The sequence below is a fragment of the Teleopsis dalmanni genome, chromosome 1 (genome assembly GCF_002237135.1).
Source record: "Teleopsis dalmanni isolate 2A chromosome 1, ASM223713v2, whole genome shotgun sequence".
Lineage (NCBI taxonomy): Eukaryota > Metazoa > Arthropoda > Insecta > Diptera > Diopsidae > Teleopsis > Teleopsis dalmanni.
Window position 1 is genome coordinate 107,390,515 of NC_051846.1, and position 18,646 is coordinate 107,409,160.

Sequence of the window (18,646 nt, forward strand, 5' to 3'; positions counted from 1 at the left end):
ATCGCAACCATATAGATTTATAATATAACCTATTCAGATAGATGTCCACAGTAAGCACAAAAAGTGACAAATTATGTTTTCATTTAAACAATACAAGATTGTTGACAAACAATTATGTATGCATATGCTCTGCCTGAAAGAATATAAGAGAACAGTTTGTTATAAAACTAAATTATCTTTTCTAATAAGCAACTAACTTAATAACAGGCGCCAAGGAGTTGTCAGCTCGTTTTTTAGCGAAAAAAAATTAATAAAAATATAGTTCAACGTGAAAAAATAAAAGAAATAAAAGTTGTTTTATTATAAAATTATGGCACAATAGCCATAAATTGGTGACCCCGACAGAAGCAAAAACGCAACTTTCTGGATAAAAGCGCAAAATGCAAAAAGATTCCCTCAATCACAAACAAATTTCAGACAATGAAAGCTAAAGCATCGGCGGTGCAAGCGATGACGACGGCCAATGAAGTTGTCAAACTTTCTAGTCAAGGATCCAATTTTATGATTTGAGCAAATTGAAGGTTCACTACACATGAGTCAAGTGATATCAGATTTGTCAAAATTTTACGCAGTGATCACTGCACTAGATTCAGAAACGTTGCAGCAAGTAGAAGACATTGCAAAAAATCCTCCTGCAACGGATAAATACGACAAATCAAAGAAAGAGGCTTTGTGTCTGCCTGTTATTAAATCTGCGCCCTCAGATTTTATAATCTGACCGCCAGCAACTTTTCTTTTTTTTTTATAACACTATGCTTAACATAGTTCATGTGAGCTTCACTCTTTTATCGTAACCGTGCACGTTAACGGTATTTCATATCCGTTAACCAAGAAAATTACGTATTAAATATAACGGGTTTTGAAATAGCTGGTCCGGAGTCTTTCACTCAATGTTGTGCGTTATCGTTACCGGGATTTTCTTCAATTTTGAAACTGCCGACGTTGGCTATACTGCAATGTCCTCTCAATGTCTCCTCCGTTGCGGATATTGCTTTCAATTTTCCTCTTAGCCGTCCCACAATTTGATGCCAAATTTCGCTTGTCTTCAATCCAAAACAGAACTTTTTTTCTTTTCCTTTATTTTAAATTTTTGCTTAGTTCACTGGTCACTTTGATATTTGACCAAAAAAAAAACAATTTTTTTTTCTTTATGACAATCTTTTCATGCAATTACAAGACACTTTGGTTTTATTTCTGAATTACTACTTTAATTGCACGCAATCTTTATAATTAGTTTAACATACACTTTGTTATTTGCCAAAACTCTTAACCACAATTTCTTTCACAATTACATATCACTTTTTGATTGAGTTATAAATTGTGACTTTATTCGCAGGCAATCTTTGTCATTAGTTTAACGTATAAAAAAAATTCAATTTTACAACTTCTTTAGTTGAAATTTTTAACGTCAAATTTTCCAGACTAAAGTGACTATTATATTTTAATAGAAACTTATTATATTTCATAAAGAGGTTTTTCGAACAGTATTGAACTACAAAAACAAAAATTTTATTTTTTATATTATTTTAATTAATTGAATTTTTGGCTGACCATGGAGGCATTAACAACATTGTGGTTGCAACACATACCAAATAATATGAGATCTGTTCTATTTTTTTTTGAATTTTATTTTGATTTTTATTGAATCTTCTAAAAATCAATTTAGAACTAACAATAAATTTTCGCTGCTAATTGCTGTATTAAAATATTTGAAAAAAGAAAAATAGATAATTAATTGTCCTTAGCCAAAGCTTCGTCCAATTTCGTTACCATGTCGGGCGTTATTCTTGAATAGCCGGGTTTATATAGTTTTTTTTGAGTCGCTGTGTACCAGCGCTTTGGGTAAGGTTGCTTGCAAGTGGATTTTGATGATTCCTGAGTTTGATTTTGTACTTTTGTGTGTTGCTGGTAATTACATCTGTGAGTGTGTCAATTTGAAGATCTCTATGAATATTTGCGTTTTTTATATACCAGGGGGCACCGACTATTTGCCGGAGGATTTTTGATTGAGTTCTTTGAAGTTTTTCAATGTTTGATGGAGAAGCAGAGCTCCAGAGTTCAATTCCGTAGGTCCATATGGGTTTCATCATTGTGTTGTAAAGTTGCACTTTATAGGTGAGATTAAGTTTAGAATTTTTATTTATCAGCCAGTTTAGTTCTTGTTGTTTGAGTCTAATTTGGGTTACTTTGGTTTCTATATGCTTTTTCCACGTAAGCCTTCGGTCGAGGTGCATTCCTAAGTATTTGGTGTCATTGCATTGTGGTATTACTTTTCCATTAATACGAAGGGCAGGGCAGGTATCTCGTCGTAGAGTGAAGGTTATGTGTACACTTTTCGATTCGTTAACTTTTATTCTCCAGAGATCGAGCCATTTTTGCAGTTTGTTGAGGTGGTCTTGAACTGATTTTGTGGCTGTGAATGGGTCGTCACTATGGCTGAGAATGGCAGTGTCATCCGCAAATGTTGATGTTGTTGTACAGTCACTGGTTGGCATGTCTGCTGTGAAAATCAGGTACAGCAAGGGGCCCAGAACACTACCTTGGGGTACACCGGCCATAATGGGGAAGGCATTGGAGACAAAAGAATTTTGTTTTATAACAAATCTTCTATTTGAGAGGTAGTTTTTGATAACTGAGGATATATTGTATGGTAAATGTTTCTCAAGTTTCCAGAACAATCCTTCATGCCAAACTATGTCAAAGGCTTGGGTTATGTCTAGAAAGACGCCTGAACAATACTGCCTCTTCTCAAACGTTTCCTTAATTACTCGTACTATGCGGTGTACTTGTTCTATTGTGTTGTGTTTTTCTCTAAATCCAAATTGGTGGTTAGGTATTATTCTTTTCTTATTTATATATGGCATTAGTTGTTTTATAAAAAGTTTTTCAAATAATTTTGAAAGAATTGGAAGCAGACTTATGGGTCTATATGAGGTGACTTGAGCGGGGTCCTTTCCGGGCTTGGGTATCATCATGATTTTGGATAGCTTCCAGTCGTTTGGAAAATATCCAGTCCTTAAAATAGCGTTATAAATAAAAAGTAGTTGGTCTTTGGCGATTTGTGGGATCTCTTTCAGCATTTTCGCTGTAATTAGGTCGTAGCCTGGAGCTTTTTTGGTATTTAAATTTTTGATTTCGCTTTTTAGTGGTTTTTTACTAAAGCAAATTGTCATATTGTCGTTTCGTGTGGAGTAAGGCAGAGAGTCAAGTTTTGTTAAAGTAGAGATTGGGGTAAATACATATTTAAGGTGATTTGCAAAAGCAGCACCCTTTTCCTCATCGCTTTTAGCCCAGTTTCCATCTGTAAGTCGGAGGGGTGCTCTGTGTATAACGGGCTTTTTCTTGAGTTTAGTGGCTTTCCAAAGGGAGTAGTTTGTTGTTTGCGTTGGAGACAACTGTGAAATAAAATTTTCGTATTCTATGCGATTTTTTTCTTTGAGTAATCTCTGAAGTGCTTTCGTCAGATTCTTGAGTTGTTTTTTAATACGGGGGGATCGTTGTTGTTGCCATTGGCGTCGTACTTGTCGTTTCTCCTGTATAAGGGTTGCAATTTCGTTCGATGTATGGTAGTTTATTGGTTTGTGGGGTATTGGGAGTGGGGTTGATATTCGAGCGGCTTGTTGAAGTAAAGCTGTGAAGTCCTGGACTGCCTTGTCAATTTCAATATTTGATTTTAGGGAAATGTCGGTGTTAATATGTGAGCTAACATATTTTTTAAATTTTAGCCAATTTGTGTGCTGGTTTGTGAGCTTTTCTTCAGATTTTGGATTGACTATTGTTGTGTTTCTAATCAGAATAAAAGTCGGCGTGTGATCAGAGGAGAGTTCTAAGGGTGCCTCGGTAGCAATTTGATCTCTTTTTAAATTCTTTGTTACCGCAAAATCAATGACGTCTGGAGTTTTTTTCCGATCTGAAGGCCAGTATGTTGGTGTGCCAGTGGAGGATATGTTAAGGTCGAGTTTTGATATCACGTTCATCAGGGATTTTCCTTTTGGTGATATAAGTCTTGAGCCCCAGAATGTGTGTTTGGCATTGAAGTCGCCGGCCGCTATGAACTTGGGTCCAAGCTTTGTAAAATATTCTTCGAATTGAAGTTCCGTTATTTTATACCTTGGTGGACAATAGATTGAGGTTATAGTCAGACCTTTTATGTATTCTTCTAGACATATGCTTGTCGTCTGCATATATTCTGCTTCAAGGGTTTGAGTTGGGAAGTGTTTAATGTGGTTTTTTATGAGGACAGCAGATCCGCCTCTTGCTCGTCCACTGGGGTGTTTCGAATCGTAGAGTATGTAACCAGGTATCTTAAAGTAGCTTTTCTCGTTAAAATGGGTTTCTGAGATCAGCATGACGTCAATTTGATGTGATTGTAAAAACAATACAAGTTCGTTTTTATGTTGGCTTAAGCCGTTAGCATTCCAGAAGCAAATTTTGATTGCATTCATGGTTTGGATAGGATTGAAAGTAAGATATTTTGATTTTGAATCATTCCCTGCATCATATTTTGCATGGTGTTCATAAATTGTGTGATATTTTCCATAAACAGTTGGATCATGTTTTCAATATTTGAAGATGGTTTAGTAGAGTTTTCATTTTGGACGTTGCGTGGGCCAGTGAATCCTCTAACAGCGTTTGCATATGATATTTGTGTACACGTATTGTTGGAGTCAGATGGAGCATTTGGCTGAGATCGCATTTGAGTAGGGTGTGGTGGGATTACTGACTGAGAGCGGGGACGCAATGCTGGAAACATTCTTTGTTTTTCGGTAGTGTATACTACACATCCTTTATAATTAGCGGTGTGGTTGCCTTCACAATTTCCGCATTTTTTTGTTGTTGGGTCCTTCTTATTTGATGTGCAATCCTTAGTGCAATGAAAGTCGCCACATGCAACACAAACACTACAGAGTGTGCAATAGGATTTCGAATGTCCATATTCCTGACAATTAGTACACTGCACCGGGTTTTTACGCTTGTGCGGTTCTTCTACTGATATTTTTCTGTGTAGTAGGAATTGTAGGGAATAAATTGGATGAGCCTCGTTCGATTTGAGTTTCTTTCCTTCAGGTTCAAGCTCTATTTTATAAAGTGATGTCGAAACTTTATCGCGGTTTTAAATGTTGTATATAGATTTTGATTTAAATCCTTTTTCTTCAAGTGCTTCTTTAATTTCTGCTGTATTCAAATCTGGTTCTATTCCTCTTATAACCACTGTTAATCCTTTGGCACTTTTTAATTGATAGGTGTAAAAATTTTTTCCATTTTTTTCGAAGTTGTTTACAACTGTTCTGTAATGTTTTTCTTCGTTGATCGAGATTTTTGTTTCATCGACATTTCCTTTACGAAGAGGCACAACATGGAATGAATCTTTGCCAATACTTTGTGTTAGGGAGTATATAAGAGCGTTTGAATTTTTTTCACGCAGAAATATGGGTGGCGGTTTCTGGGTAGGGGCGGGTCTGGTATTTTTATCGTCTTGGGCTAGAACGGCAAAACGATTCGCTGTCGAAATATTTTCTATTTTTCGAGTTTTTGTCGAGATTGAATTGTTAGCATTTTCTTGTTTCGGGCTACGTTTTCTTTTTATGATTTGAATATATTTATCCATGCCACGGACTTTGGGTGAATCAGGATTTTTTGCTATGTTACTATTCTTTTGCAATATATTTGGCAATGTGTTAACATGTTGCGCTGATGCTGTGTTATTTTTCGAAGATGTTGCTGGACTTTGCGGTTGGTAGCTTGATTGTTTGCAAGATTTTCACTTACCGAGTATGAGCGTTACCTTTGGGTTTGGTTGTTTAGCATTGTTGTTTGGTTCGTAGTTGGCTTCTCAGAACTACCATCTGCTGTTGGGTAGCATATGGGTGAGTGGTTTGTGCCTCCGATATGTGAAGGCGGTGATCTATTAATTGGCATATCGTGGTTGGTATCGTGGAAGTTAGCTGAGCAGCCAACTGTCTCTGAGTAATTTGTTGTGAAAAAGAAGCTCCTACTTTTTAATTAGCGTTGTTGTTGTTGATGTAACCCGCCGGGACCTGAAAGCAGATAACATGTAAGGATTACGAGACGAATGCATGGGTAAAGGAGTGGATAGGTGGGGTTGTGGTACTGAGATCAAGGAAGGGGTGGTATAATTTGAAACTCACCAGGATCCAGCCGAAGAAACCTAGCTACCTCAAGAGGACGAGTCCAAAGGTCAATTGGGCTTAAATGGACGCGTTAATACGTGACAAGTAACTGCTAAGCACATGGCTATATCCTGATCTCAATTGAGATAGGACAGTTTTTGCCGCACGAAGAAGACTACGTTGATCCTGGGAAATGATAGGCGGAGGCCTTTTGAGGACCTTGTTGGGAGTCAATCTAGGCCTCGAAGAAGATACTGCATCGGTGTGGAGTGCTATAAGTCCACGTTCGATCTCACTGATGTAAGCTCCATTGCAATATTGGTCGATATGACTATTGAAGTTGGTAAGTGATCGACAGATGTAACGTGAAGGGAGGGCTTTACTAGCCATGATGCCTTTGGGATCTCCGTCTGTGTGGCACGCGAGTAAAAATTGCTTTGACAGCAGTTGATTGTGTTCTTTTACAAGAAGCATCTTTGCTTCCGCATGAAGATGAACAACATACGTCATACGATGGCAGCCGGTTGCAATTCGCAAAGCTGTGTTTTGACAAATTTGGATGTTATTCCATTGCGTCTCGCAGAGTTGCGGGGTTCATACTGGAGCTACATATGCCGCAGTAGGTCGACCTATTACTTTGTATGTGCTCAGCAGGGTTTCTCTATCCTTACCCCAAGAGCACCCGGCGAGAGCTTTTAGCACATTATTGCGAGTTTTTAATCGGCTGCACAAGGATGAAGCATTTACGGAAAAGGTCAACATACTGTCGAGAACGACACTTAGGATTTTAGGTTTGGTGGTAGTAGGGATCCTGAATTCACCGATATTAATGGGCAGAGTCATGGATACCTCTTGGTCAAGTCTACGAAGATTATTGCATTCTTCGGCAAGTGGCACAGCGTCACTAGCAAAATTTGGCCTTATTATTTTAATCCTATTTACAGGAACATCTGTGGCAGCGGATTTGATGATACTGCTGCGAAATTGTATCTCTGCCTTTTTTAAATCAGAGGACAGAGAAATATTACCGAATTCGCGTTCGGAGACGTCTTTGAATAGGACCCAGTTCGCTTTTTTAAAATTTCTGAAGGTTTTCATGTCAGCTTCGCAATAAACCTCGAACGATGGAAGTGAGATAATAATGGGAGTGTGGTGTGAGCTTAAAACTATTTCCACACTCCAATTCGAGGCAGCAAGCAGCCTAGGGCTAGCAAGGCTGACATCAGGAGAGCTAGAGCAAGTTGGCATTACGCTAGTTGATGAATCTTCATTCAGTACACTAAAGGAAGAATCATCAATTTGGAATGCCAATTGTAAACCCCTCTGATCGGCTGGTAGGTTAGAAAACCACAGAGAATGGTAAGCATTCAAATCACCCAACACAAAACGTGAGTCCCTTTCGAGAAGATGAGAAATATTAGGAGAGTGCTGCGGTGGGCAGCTAGAGTTGGATGGTAGGTAGATGTAAATGACTTCAATGAATTTAGAACACCTACCAATTAACATTTTCAACGCTATTACCTCTAAATATTCGTCATTCGACGAGGATAACGTTAGCTCACTGTGTGATAATTAATCTCTCAACAGAAACGCAACTCTACCTCCGGCTCAGGGTAAAAGCTGATGAGGGCGAAAGAGTGGAGTTGGGTAGAAGCTTTGTCTCTTGCAGTGCAGCAACTGCGACGTTATTTGAAGTCATGAAAACTGCAATTTCCAGAAATCTTCCCTCTAAGGCCATTGCAGTTGAACTGTAGAATTTTAAGAGGAGAACAGCTGTTAATAGTTGAGACAACACTTGCGCGTTGAGAGAGAGCGCTGTTTTGAGGTGGAATTATAGGTGGAGGTTGGCAACAAGCCAACGAAATTTGAATTCCAACCATGATGAGAGCGTAATACAAGGTAGAGACAACAGCCGCAACAGTTCTTTCAAACGTAAGAAGGTTTGTTACTACCATATAAAATTTGGGACAGCAGCAACTATGTGTAGCCAACCGTGCAAATTTGGCAAATGTAAAAGCAGCAATCAACAGGAAAACTAGCGAAGCTGTCATCATCAAACATGGTTGGCGACAGTATAAAAAATCAAGAACTACGATTGCATATTTACGACCGAAAAAACAACATTAACTTTTTAATTGATTCTGTCAGCTATTTCACTATTTCCACTGCCAGTAAAAATACAAAACTTCCTCTACGTGGTAGGCACCTTGTCGTTGTATCTAAGCCCCAGTCAGTGATATCACTGATGTTACTAACTGGAATATTGCTTGAGATTAGAGCAAAAACTGCAATCAAGATCTACCAGTAGATTAAAGTAGAACGTGTTGACTTGTAGTCTATGTATGTGTTGTTAGTCGGTAGTAAATAAGAATTTGTTAGTATTTTGTAGTAGTTAGTCAGTAGTTAGATTCTTTGTTTTTGCAAGCTGGCAAGGCTTGAAGGGCTTAATAATACTCTAGTGTCTCAGGAAATAGGTGGCGGTAAAGACCGTCTACTTAGTTCCAGCTTATTACCTAGACTCGTCAGGGTAAGTGGGACAGTCTCTCAGGCTGATGGAAAGTTCTTGATACGGCCATGTCTCTGTCAAGGGTGAATTGTCGGGCTGGAAAGAGAAAACTTTACGTATTACTAGTAATTATTCTGTCTTAATATAAATGTGTAATTGTAGCTATCTAGTCTATACAGTACCCGACTAAACCCTTAAATCTGAGGTATCGAAAACCAGCCGTAGTCGACTCCATCTTACAGGGACGTTGCCAATGCCTGCAAAGTAGCTATTGCCCATGAGAAATATCTGGAGGTTATTAAATAGAGATGATAAAATCGAAGCTCCGGTTCATTTTACTAAAAAAATAATCTGTGTGAAATTTTAGTTCAATTGGATAAGTGGAAATGGTGCCCCAAGAGCCTCAAAGATTGAAAAATAACGATTTTTTCCATAAAATTCATCTTTGATTGCTTATATCTCCGACATATTTAATTTTACATAAAAACTATCTTCCTAAGAGTTATAGATCTATTTAAAATAAACAATTCACTCATACTAAGTTTTTCTGTATTTCTAATAGTTATTGAACAAAACAAAAAATAAGTCACCTGATTGCTAGCTTTTAAAGTACTGTGAATGTTATTGTCCGCTTCAGCTTTACAAAAAATTTAATATTTCTAAAAAATTTAAAATAAATTCAATATTTCTAAAATTTAATCTTTCTAATAATAAAAAAGTACTAATTCTAGGTTTGTCCGACATAATTTTTATTAGTTTAGTTAAAGTTACTGGAGCAAAGTATCCTTATTACCTTCAGTTATTTTTGCACGATCTATTGATACTCTCACGTGATATATTTAAATCCAAAAAAGCAAAATGAACAAGCTTTGAGCTTAAATACCAAATATAGTTTTTTGATATTGACTGAAAATAGAAAGAAGATTAAAATCTTGAAAATGAGCTTTGACTGATGACAAAGCATTAAACCATACTTCAACATACACTTTAGTAATAAATATACATATATCGCAAAAAGCATTTTCTTCTTCTGTAGATAATTTGAACTCTTTCCTAAAAAAAAATATTTTTAATACATGCATGACTTTCACCATCCATCTTGCATGATGTATAGCTCCAGGCGGTCGAAACTTTATGGTACAGTTCGGCTTTTCTCCTAAAAACATTAATGCAAGTTCCAGAAGTTCCCTATAATCATCTCTTGGTTGGTTATCCTTACGAATCTTATAAAGGAAACTTGTAATTCGTAACACATCATCCGTATTTAACGATTTTCTTACTTTTTCATTTTCTAAGACGACTGTAAACGTATCAACGTTTATTTTCGGCCAAAACTTCTGAAATCGTTGAAATAGTTCAACATTTGGGCTTTCAGACTTGTACACTTTTTAATGTAATCACTTTGAATTAAAATTGACTTCGCATTCCAATGAATAATACAGAAACTCACTTATGTATATATCTCTACAAGTATTGGACTTATTTTCTAGCAAATTTAGTAGACAATTCATTCATTAAACTTTCCTAAATTTAATAGGGGGATTTCAGCTTGTATTTGCTTTTATTCAATAACTATTAGAAATACAGAAAAACTTTGTATGAGTGAATTGTTTATTTTTAATAGATCTATAACTTTTAGGAAGACAGTTTATGTAAAATTAAATATGTCGGAGATATAAGCAATCAAAGATGAATTTTATGGAAAAAATCGTTATTTTCCAATCTTTGAGCCTCTTGGGGCACCATTTCCACTTATCCAATTGAACTAAAATTTTACACAGATTATTTTTTTAGTAAAATGGACCGATCTGGGGGGTGCCGTCAACCGATTTTACGAAAAAAAAATTGCCCATATACCTTAATGGCACCCTAGTATATTATATTTATTTCCTCCTCTGCTATGCTACCACCGACCATTTTGCTGACCCGCCTGGAGAAACAAAATGGTAGCATTTGTACGTCTTCATGAAGGATTCTCAGAATTGAGAAGGACAAGAACGGTGGGAAAACCCACACGATCTCGGCAGGCAGGGAAGCTGTTTGACCTGAACTCCACTCAAATTCACGTACGGGTGAAGGGAGAACCCACTGGGCATAAGAAACTGGCGACAAAAAAGCCACTAACGACAGAGAAATTTAGTGAAGTCAAACAACAGGTGCCTTCATCCAAAAGGCCGTATCTAGATGATAGACCCAGTACCTCAAAAGCACAGGCAGATAGGCCAAGTGATACTGTAAAGGTTACACGGGACAGTACCCGAACCGAGGTCGGACCCAGCACCTCTAAGCAGCATGGTAGTATACCGGTTTCTAGATCAAAGAACCAGAAGCAAGGGCCGAAGAAACTAGCTACCAAATCTCCTCGACAGGAAGCACTCATTCATAGGACAAAATGCCCAAGTGGATGCGGAATGGCAAGGGACGAAACGATTAAAAATGATAAAGTGCCTGCAGGTTAATCTTCAACACACCAAAGCTGCTACGGCGGTGTTGACACAGCGACTCATATCTGAAAAAATTGACCTATCCTTTATCCAGGAGCCATATGTATATGAGAATCAGATAAAGCGACTGAAGGGCAAGTTTCTGTACGACAATGCCAGCCATGGTCGACTTCGTGCTTGTATTTTGGTAAGGTATGATACCCCAGTAAGTAAGACAGAGCTCATTGTTTGCTCATCTTGCCTACCTGGAAAATCCCAACACGTGGGATTCTCCAGGAATTCTTCTTATCACTGAAAGAACTAGTGAATTACAGTGTAAAAAACAAGAAGCAACTCATCGTTGGAAGTGACGCTATTGCACACCACACGATTTGGGGCAGCACCAATATCAACAAAAAAGGTGAGTGTCTATTTGAATTTATTACCTAAATACTTTGAATACGGGCAAAATAAGACCGGCAACAGAAGTGCACCATGGTGGAATAAAAAATTACGTAAGCTAAGAGTCGAATGGGACAATTATAAAAATGTTCTCACCGCCTACAATAAAGAAATTAGAAGAGCAAAGAGAGAATTATGGAGAAGCTTGATAAATCCAGTCTCGGCAATGCCGAAATAAAACCACATATTGCAAAAGGATGCCGACAAGGGGGTGTATTATCCCAACTCCTGTGGTCAATTGCAGTGGACGAGCTCTTTTATCGACTCAGTGCCAAACAATTCCAGGCACAAGGCTATGCTGACGACATAGTCATACTCGTTAGGGGTAAATATGAAGACACGATCTCATATCGACTCCAAAAAGCCCAGAACATCGTAGCTAGATGGTGTAAAGAAGTAGGATTAAATATAAATCTTAAAAAAAAACAAATTTGGTTGCCTTCACAAAGAAAAGGAAAAGAGTGCTTTTTAATAACCCATTCCTGAACGGAAAAGAGTTATCAGCTGTTAGCCAGGTAAAGTATCTGGGAATGATTCTGGATGAGAAATTGACATGGAATTCTCATGTAGTCAACGGTATGCGAAGAGCCAAAGAGGAGTTATGGACCAGCAGAAACCACATTGGTAAACACTGGGGCCTAAATCCTAATTTCAGCCTCTGGATGTATACATCTGTTGCTAGGCCAATTTTTTCTTAAGGATCATCCATCTGGTACAAGAAAGCTTACCAGAAGATTGATAGACAAGCTACGTAAGCTGCAGAGATTAGCCTGCATAATGATAAGTGGAGCGATGAGAACTACCCCGACAGTAGCTTCCGCCAAAAGTTCCTAGTGCTAAAACCAGATAGAAATGAATGAGATCGGAACATACCTCTATTCGCTGAAGACTATCATCTGTGGTACATGGATGCCTCCAAAACGATGGAAGGAGTGGGGCCAGAGTATACGGGGTTAAACCAAAACCCCGACCTGTACTTCAAGCCGAAGTACATGCAATTAAGGGAATATAAAAGGAAACCCGTCACGGGAAAAAACATAAATATTTTCTCTGACAATAAATCAGCACTTCTAGCACTACGATCACCACCTCAAACTCAAAGCTAGTGTGGGAATGCGATCTACTTCTCAAAGACCTTGCTGAAAGGAACAGGGTTCACTTAATATGCATCCCAGTTCACAGTGGATTTGAGAGAAACGAAAATGCAGATGAACTAGCCAGAAAAGGGGCGACCTCATATTATATTGGGCCACAACAATTCTGTGGTCCGTCAGGAAATTTTTTCAAACTTAAAATTAATGAGTGGCTGGAAAGAGCAGCTCAGACTGATTGGGATAATACAATTGCCTGCAGACAATTAAAGAATACATGCTGTATCGATCAAAAGTCAGAACCAGGGAGCTGCTTAAGCTGAACAGAATTCACAGGGTTTCTCACTAGGCACTGTGGAGTTAAAAAGCATCTATCGAACCTAGGTATTACTAGAGACTATAGATTCAGACTTTGTTGCGAAGAAGAGGAAACAGCAGAACATATTCTGTGTCACTGTGATAGTCTCGCCAGACTTAGACTTCTGTACTTATCTACTGCCTATCCACTTATAACGGAATTAGGCAACATTTCTCCAAAGTATATAATGACCTTCTTAACTGCTACTCGTATATTAAAATTTAATTTAATCTAAATACGAAACATAAAATGCAACCAGACGATCTAGCTTTATTGCAACGAACAACACTACAAGCTAAATATAAGTTAAATAATTATTTTAACATAAATTGTTTTAGAACCATTATTTAGTTGTTTAATCTGTCAACAACAATAACGCTATTAATGGTAATTTTAAATATAGAAAATAAACCAGTTGCAGTTTAATGTATCAGTGTAAAACAAATGGAAATAAACAAATTTAACGAAAAACAATAAATAAAATATATAGTGTTCACAACAATTGACAAAAAGGGATTTTTATTATTTTAAAGACGCAACAGACTTCAACTGGTATTTTATCATCGATGATGTTAAAACAGCCATAATTGGGGCAGACTTTCTAACGCACTGCGGATTACTAATCAATCTAAGGGCAAAATGGCAAACTACGTTACAGTCAAAGGGTATACTAAACAAAGTAGCTTATGAATATGTTTCGACAATCAATTCATCGCAGCCCCTGGGCAAATGCTATACATTTAGTAAAGAAAAGAACGGGTGGATAGAGAGCTTGCGGTGACTACCGAAAATTAAACGTTTACACCCAGCCTGATAGTTACAAAATTGCCCACATTGAGGACATAGTTGACGGCAGTAATATTTTCTCCATCCAGATGATATTGTTAAAACAGCGGTAAGCACATCAAGAGATCTGTTTGAATTTGTCGTGATACAATTTGGTCTAAAAAAAGCCACAGACTCTTCAACGATATTCTATATTTCGTAATTTAGACTTCTGTTACTTAGATGGCATTCTGTTACTTAAATGGTATTCTAATATTTTTATAAGATGACACCGAATATCGAGAACATATTGAATGTATTTAAGAAAAACTAAAAACTGCTCGATTGGTAATCTATAGTTCGAAATGCGAATTTGGCGTAGAAAAACTTATATTATTTCGATACAAAATTTCAGCGAAAAAATAAAAATCTCCACTGGAAAGAGTTGAAGTGATAAATGCAAGCGCCACTAAACAGTCTCTTCAAAAACTCAATAAAGAGTGACAAACGAAAAATTGTTTGAACCGATCAACTTAAGCCAGCTTTTCAACTTCGCAATGATGGTATCATCAATGCAACTAAGCTCACATTTTTAACACCTGGTGCACCCATGTAAGTAATCACAGATGCATAAGATGTAGCAGTTGGCACGTACTTGCATCAACTGAATGGCAAGACATGGCTCCCTACAGAATATTTTTCGTAGGGAGCCATCTGACTGACTCAGAACTAAAGGAAATTATGAACAGCCTGTCTTCGTTAAAATTGCAAGAGCTAATGTATCCGAACGGCGTTAAAATTTATTGCGACATTTCTACTTCTACGATTTGTCCTTCAATTCTTCAAACCATTAGACGAAGGATATTCGACACATTTCACAACTTATCCCACTTTGGAAACAGAGCGACAACAAAACAAACAAGTCAGAAACATGTTTAGTCGTCAGAAATATGTTTGGCAGAAATCAAAAATCAGTCGGCACAATCAGTTTCTCCCTAAAGAATTTCATCACACAAGTCAACGATTTGTCCATGTAGACATTATCACAGTGCCTAAACATAAACGGTATAGGTACTGTCTCACGATGATCGACAAGTTCACTCGTTGCAAGAAACTGTAGCAAGTAACTTAATAACAGACACCAAGTAGTTGTCAGCTCAATATTTGATGAAAAAAAATTAATAAAAATATAGTCCCACGCGGGAAAATAAAAGTAATGAAAGTTGTTTTATTGGAAACTTATTGCACAATAGCCATAGATCTTTAACAGAGTAAACTTAAATATACATATTTTAAAAAGAGCAAATGCACGAATAACTTCTAGCTTATACATAAGAAGGGAGCTTACGACGAAGTAAAGTTGCATATATTCTACTATGTTTGCTATTGCGCACTGTTAACTGTATTTGTATGCGAGGGTAAGTAAATTATTGTTGATGCTTTTGCATATATGGTTGCCTTTGTATGCATATAACACACAAGTTCTTCTTATTTTCTTATAATTGAATTCGTATTTTATATTTAAGTTTTAAAATTTACTTTATAATTTTATTATATATGATTAATTAAATAATATTAAAAACTTAAAATATAAAACATAATTATTAAACAACGTTGTGTTTCATGGTACCATTGCTACTATAGGGCATAGCACTGTCTTCACTACCGAACATATTAATAGCACTTACACTAACAACAACTATGGATGCGCTACTGTCGGTGCTCGCTCAACTTATAATAGGCAAACTTCAAATTTGTGTATGAGGCCAGTATAAAACTTCATTAAAAATCAAATTGAAAATAATTGTGTATTACATGCTCACAAAGGTAATCATATATTTGGCATCATGAAGTATATTAATAAATACCATATTGTTTAATAAATAATTATACATTATATTTTAATATAAACTATTGTAAAAATAGTTAAATGTAATAGTAAAAATAATAAATGTAAAAATTTCTGTTAATATTACACTAACAAAAATCTATTGTGTTGGTTGGCTACGGAAAAATTGTTGTTGTGAACATCGAGGCTGTCCACTTGGGCAGAATTGAATAAATTAAAAAAAAATTTTTTTGTGAAAGCCAGACTATTCTCTACTAATTTTTTTTTTTTGTATGCAAGTTTTTGTTGTAATAATCTGCTGAGCGGCTAATCTGTTGCCTGAATACCCCTAATATGTTTATGATTAAATTAAGTTAAAATAGTTTGTTAAAATCTAAATATGCCAATAATTTTTACCTGAAAAATTTAGTACTACTTTTAGTTTCACGATTTCAAGAAATTAAAATTTAAGAGATAATGTACAAATTAGACGTTACTCTATAAAATTTTTTTTAATTAAAAGTCGCTGTATTAATTCAATAAAAACAATGTGTGTTAAAATTCAACATGCTAGCTGTGCTGATAGTTATGTTCGTCCTGTATATATGCATGCATGAATGTTCAATTGTAGAAAAAGATGAGAAATTATACACATAGCAGAAAAAGTCTACGTTCACTCACAAAATTTATCTTAAATTTCGCATAACTTTTTTAATTTTTACTCAAATTCATTTTTGTTTTATGATTTATTTTAACCAAAGAAACAACAATAAAGTTCTAATATAAAAAATTAAGTTATTCTTTATAAAAAAATTAAACACAATTATATGCAAAAGCAACAATTTTCAAAGAAAGTCTGCAGTCACTTCTTAATATTTCAATTAAAACAATTAAAATTCACAGAAACCTGTAATTTAATAGCCTGTGGGATAACCTCTGCGTTAAACCACCTCATTTAGACGTATTTGCATGTATCCTATGCGTTTATTTTTAGCCATTCTTCCTTGATGATGTTTCTTAACATATCTTTGCTGGAAATCGTGTGCTTGCGAATCTTATTTTTCAAAAAAACCCACAGATGTTCTATGGGACTATGGTCTGGTGATTCTGGTAGTGTTTGAAGTTGCCTGAGAGCATAGCACAACAGCCAAACCCGTACGATCGCTGCTGTATGCTTAGAATCGTTGTCCTGTGAAACAAAACGGTTGCCTCAAGCTCTAACATAGTATCATTTTCTTTCAAATTTGTTTTTAGTATATTTAGATAACCACATTTATACGTTGTATCTTATATAAATTCAAGTTTGCCAGCACCACTACTTGCTATACACCCCCAAACTATTACGCCTACACCACCATATTTCACCGTTGAAATCAATTTTCGTTTATCATAGGCTGTACATGATTTTCTTTACACAAGTTTGTCATCTTTGATTCCAAATATGCGAAATTAACTCTAATCAGAGAAAAGAACTCATTTTCAGAACTCCATAACAAGCTTAATTTATGTGCATTTTGTAAAGCTTTATCATTTTATTCTATTATATCTGGATATGTATGGCTTCTTTCCTGCAACCAGGGTATAATACATGCATTTCTTCAAAGTTTTCCGCACAGTATCAGAATATATTTTGTTTTCAAGTATTTCGGTAATATGTTCAGCTAGTTTGCAGGCTGTTACTCTTGGATTTGCCTTCACCTGGTTGATTATGCAACATCTTTCTTTATCTGACAGAATTGAGGGGCAACCAGTGCGAGGTTTAGAACGTAAGTACTCGTTTTCTTGAAGTTATTTATAATTCTTTGTACAGATGAATATTGACTACCTATTCATACTATCATGAACGTGAGATGAACTTGACGACAACATGAACTGTCAATTCAGTTTACACTATCATGAGCTGTCATGAGCGTGAATCTTGCTTTGTTTTGTGTGAACGTGTAAAATGCTTGTGTGTAGTAGTTGTTTGTAGCAGAACACAGAAATTGAGAGTATTCAGTATTAAAAGGTAAACATAAACATAAGATTACTTATGTATGCGTGTCAAGCTAAAGAAACGCAGCAAATTTCAGTGCGTGAAATTCATGAACTCACATCACACTCTCTTCCCTCTCTCATCTATAAGTAACCGGTTTTCAAATTCATGTTCATGTTACGTTAATGATAGTATAAATCGGCCCAATGACATATTCATGCTTGCAAGTGAATTTAAATTAACGGTAAATGTAAACATAAATAAACAAAATTGTTGCTTTTGCATATAATTGTATTTAATTTTTTTCTAAAGAATAACTGTTGATTTTTTATAATAGAAATTTATTGTTGTTTCTTTGGTTAAAATATATAATTTTGTGGGTGAACGTAGATTTTTTCTGTTATGTGTATATACATTTGTGTTAAGATATAAAATCAATGATCGTAACGAGATGGAATCACTAATGTGATCAGCTGTCTTATGCGACAAAATAGTAAAAAAGGTGCGTGCACATTTTTAACAAAAATATAGATTTAAATAATTATAATTGTGAACGTATAATTCCAACAAGAAAATAGAAGTAGCGGAGCGTTCATCGTCCATATCTAAGCCAACAGAACCGAAATTCATAATTGAAGCACCAAACATCACAGAATTTTGTCATCATCCAGAAAATAACATTACTTTTGACACTTGGAACATGCGGTGCGAAGATCTGTTTCTAGTCGATGCTGCAAAATTGGATGATGCCGCAAAAACATGATTGCTTTTACGTAAATTGAGCACCATTGTTCATAATAAATACATCAATTATATTCTATCAAATCATAGTCGTGACTTTACTTTTAAGGACACAGTAGAAAAACTCAAGAAACTTTTTGGAAGTCAGATTTCACTATTCAATAATTCCTTGCAGATGACAAAAAAAAACAGCCCCCTCAAGATTTCGTTACATATGCGAGCATGGTTAATAACCAATGTGAATTATTCAAATTGAATGATTTAACCACAGATCAATTTAAGTGTCTAATATTCATTATGGGGATAAAGTCACCATCAGAATTTGAATTACGCACAAAAATGCTAAATAAATTGGAAAATGAAAGC

The 18,646-nt window shown here is 36.0% G+C and overlaps 1 protein-coding gene across 1 annotated transcript in view; it reads right to left on the reverse strand.

The window, feature by feature from the left end:
• The window catches only part of LOC119672308 (cystathionine gamma-lyase), a 79,042-nt gene that overhangs the window by 54,273 nt on the left and 6,123 nt on the right, over positions 1–18,646 (reverse strand). The gene's annotated exons all lie outside the window — the stretch shown is intronic.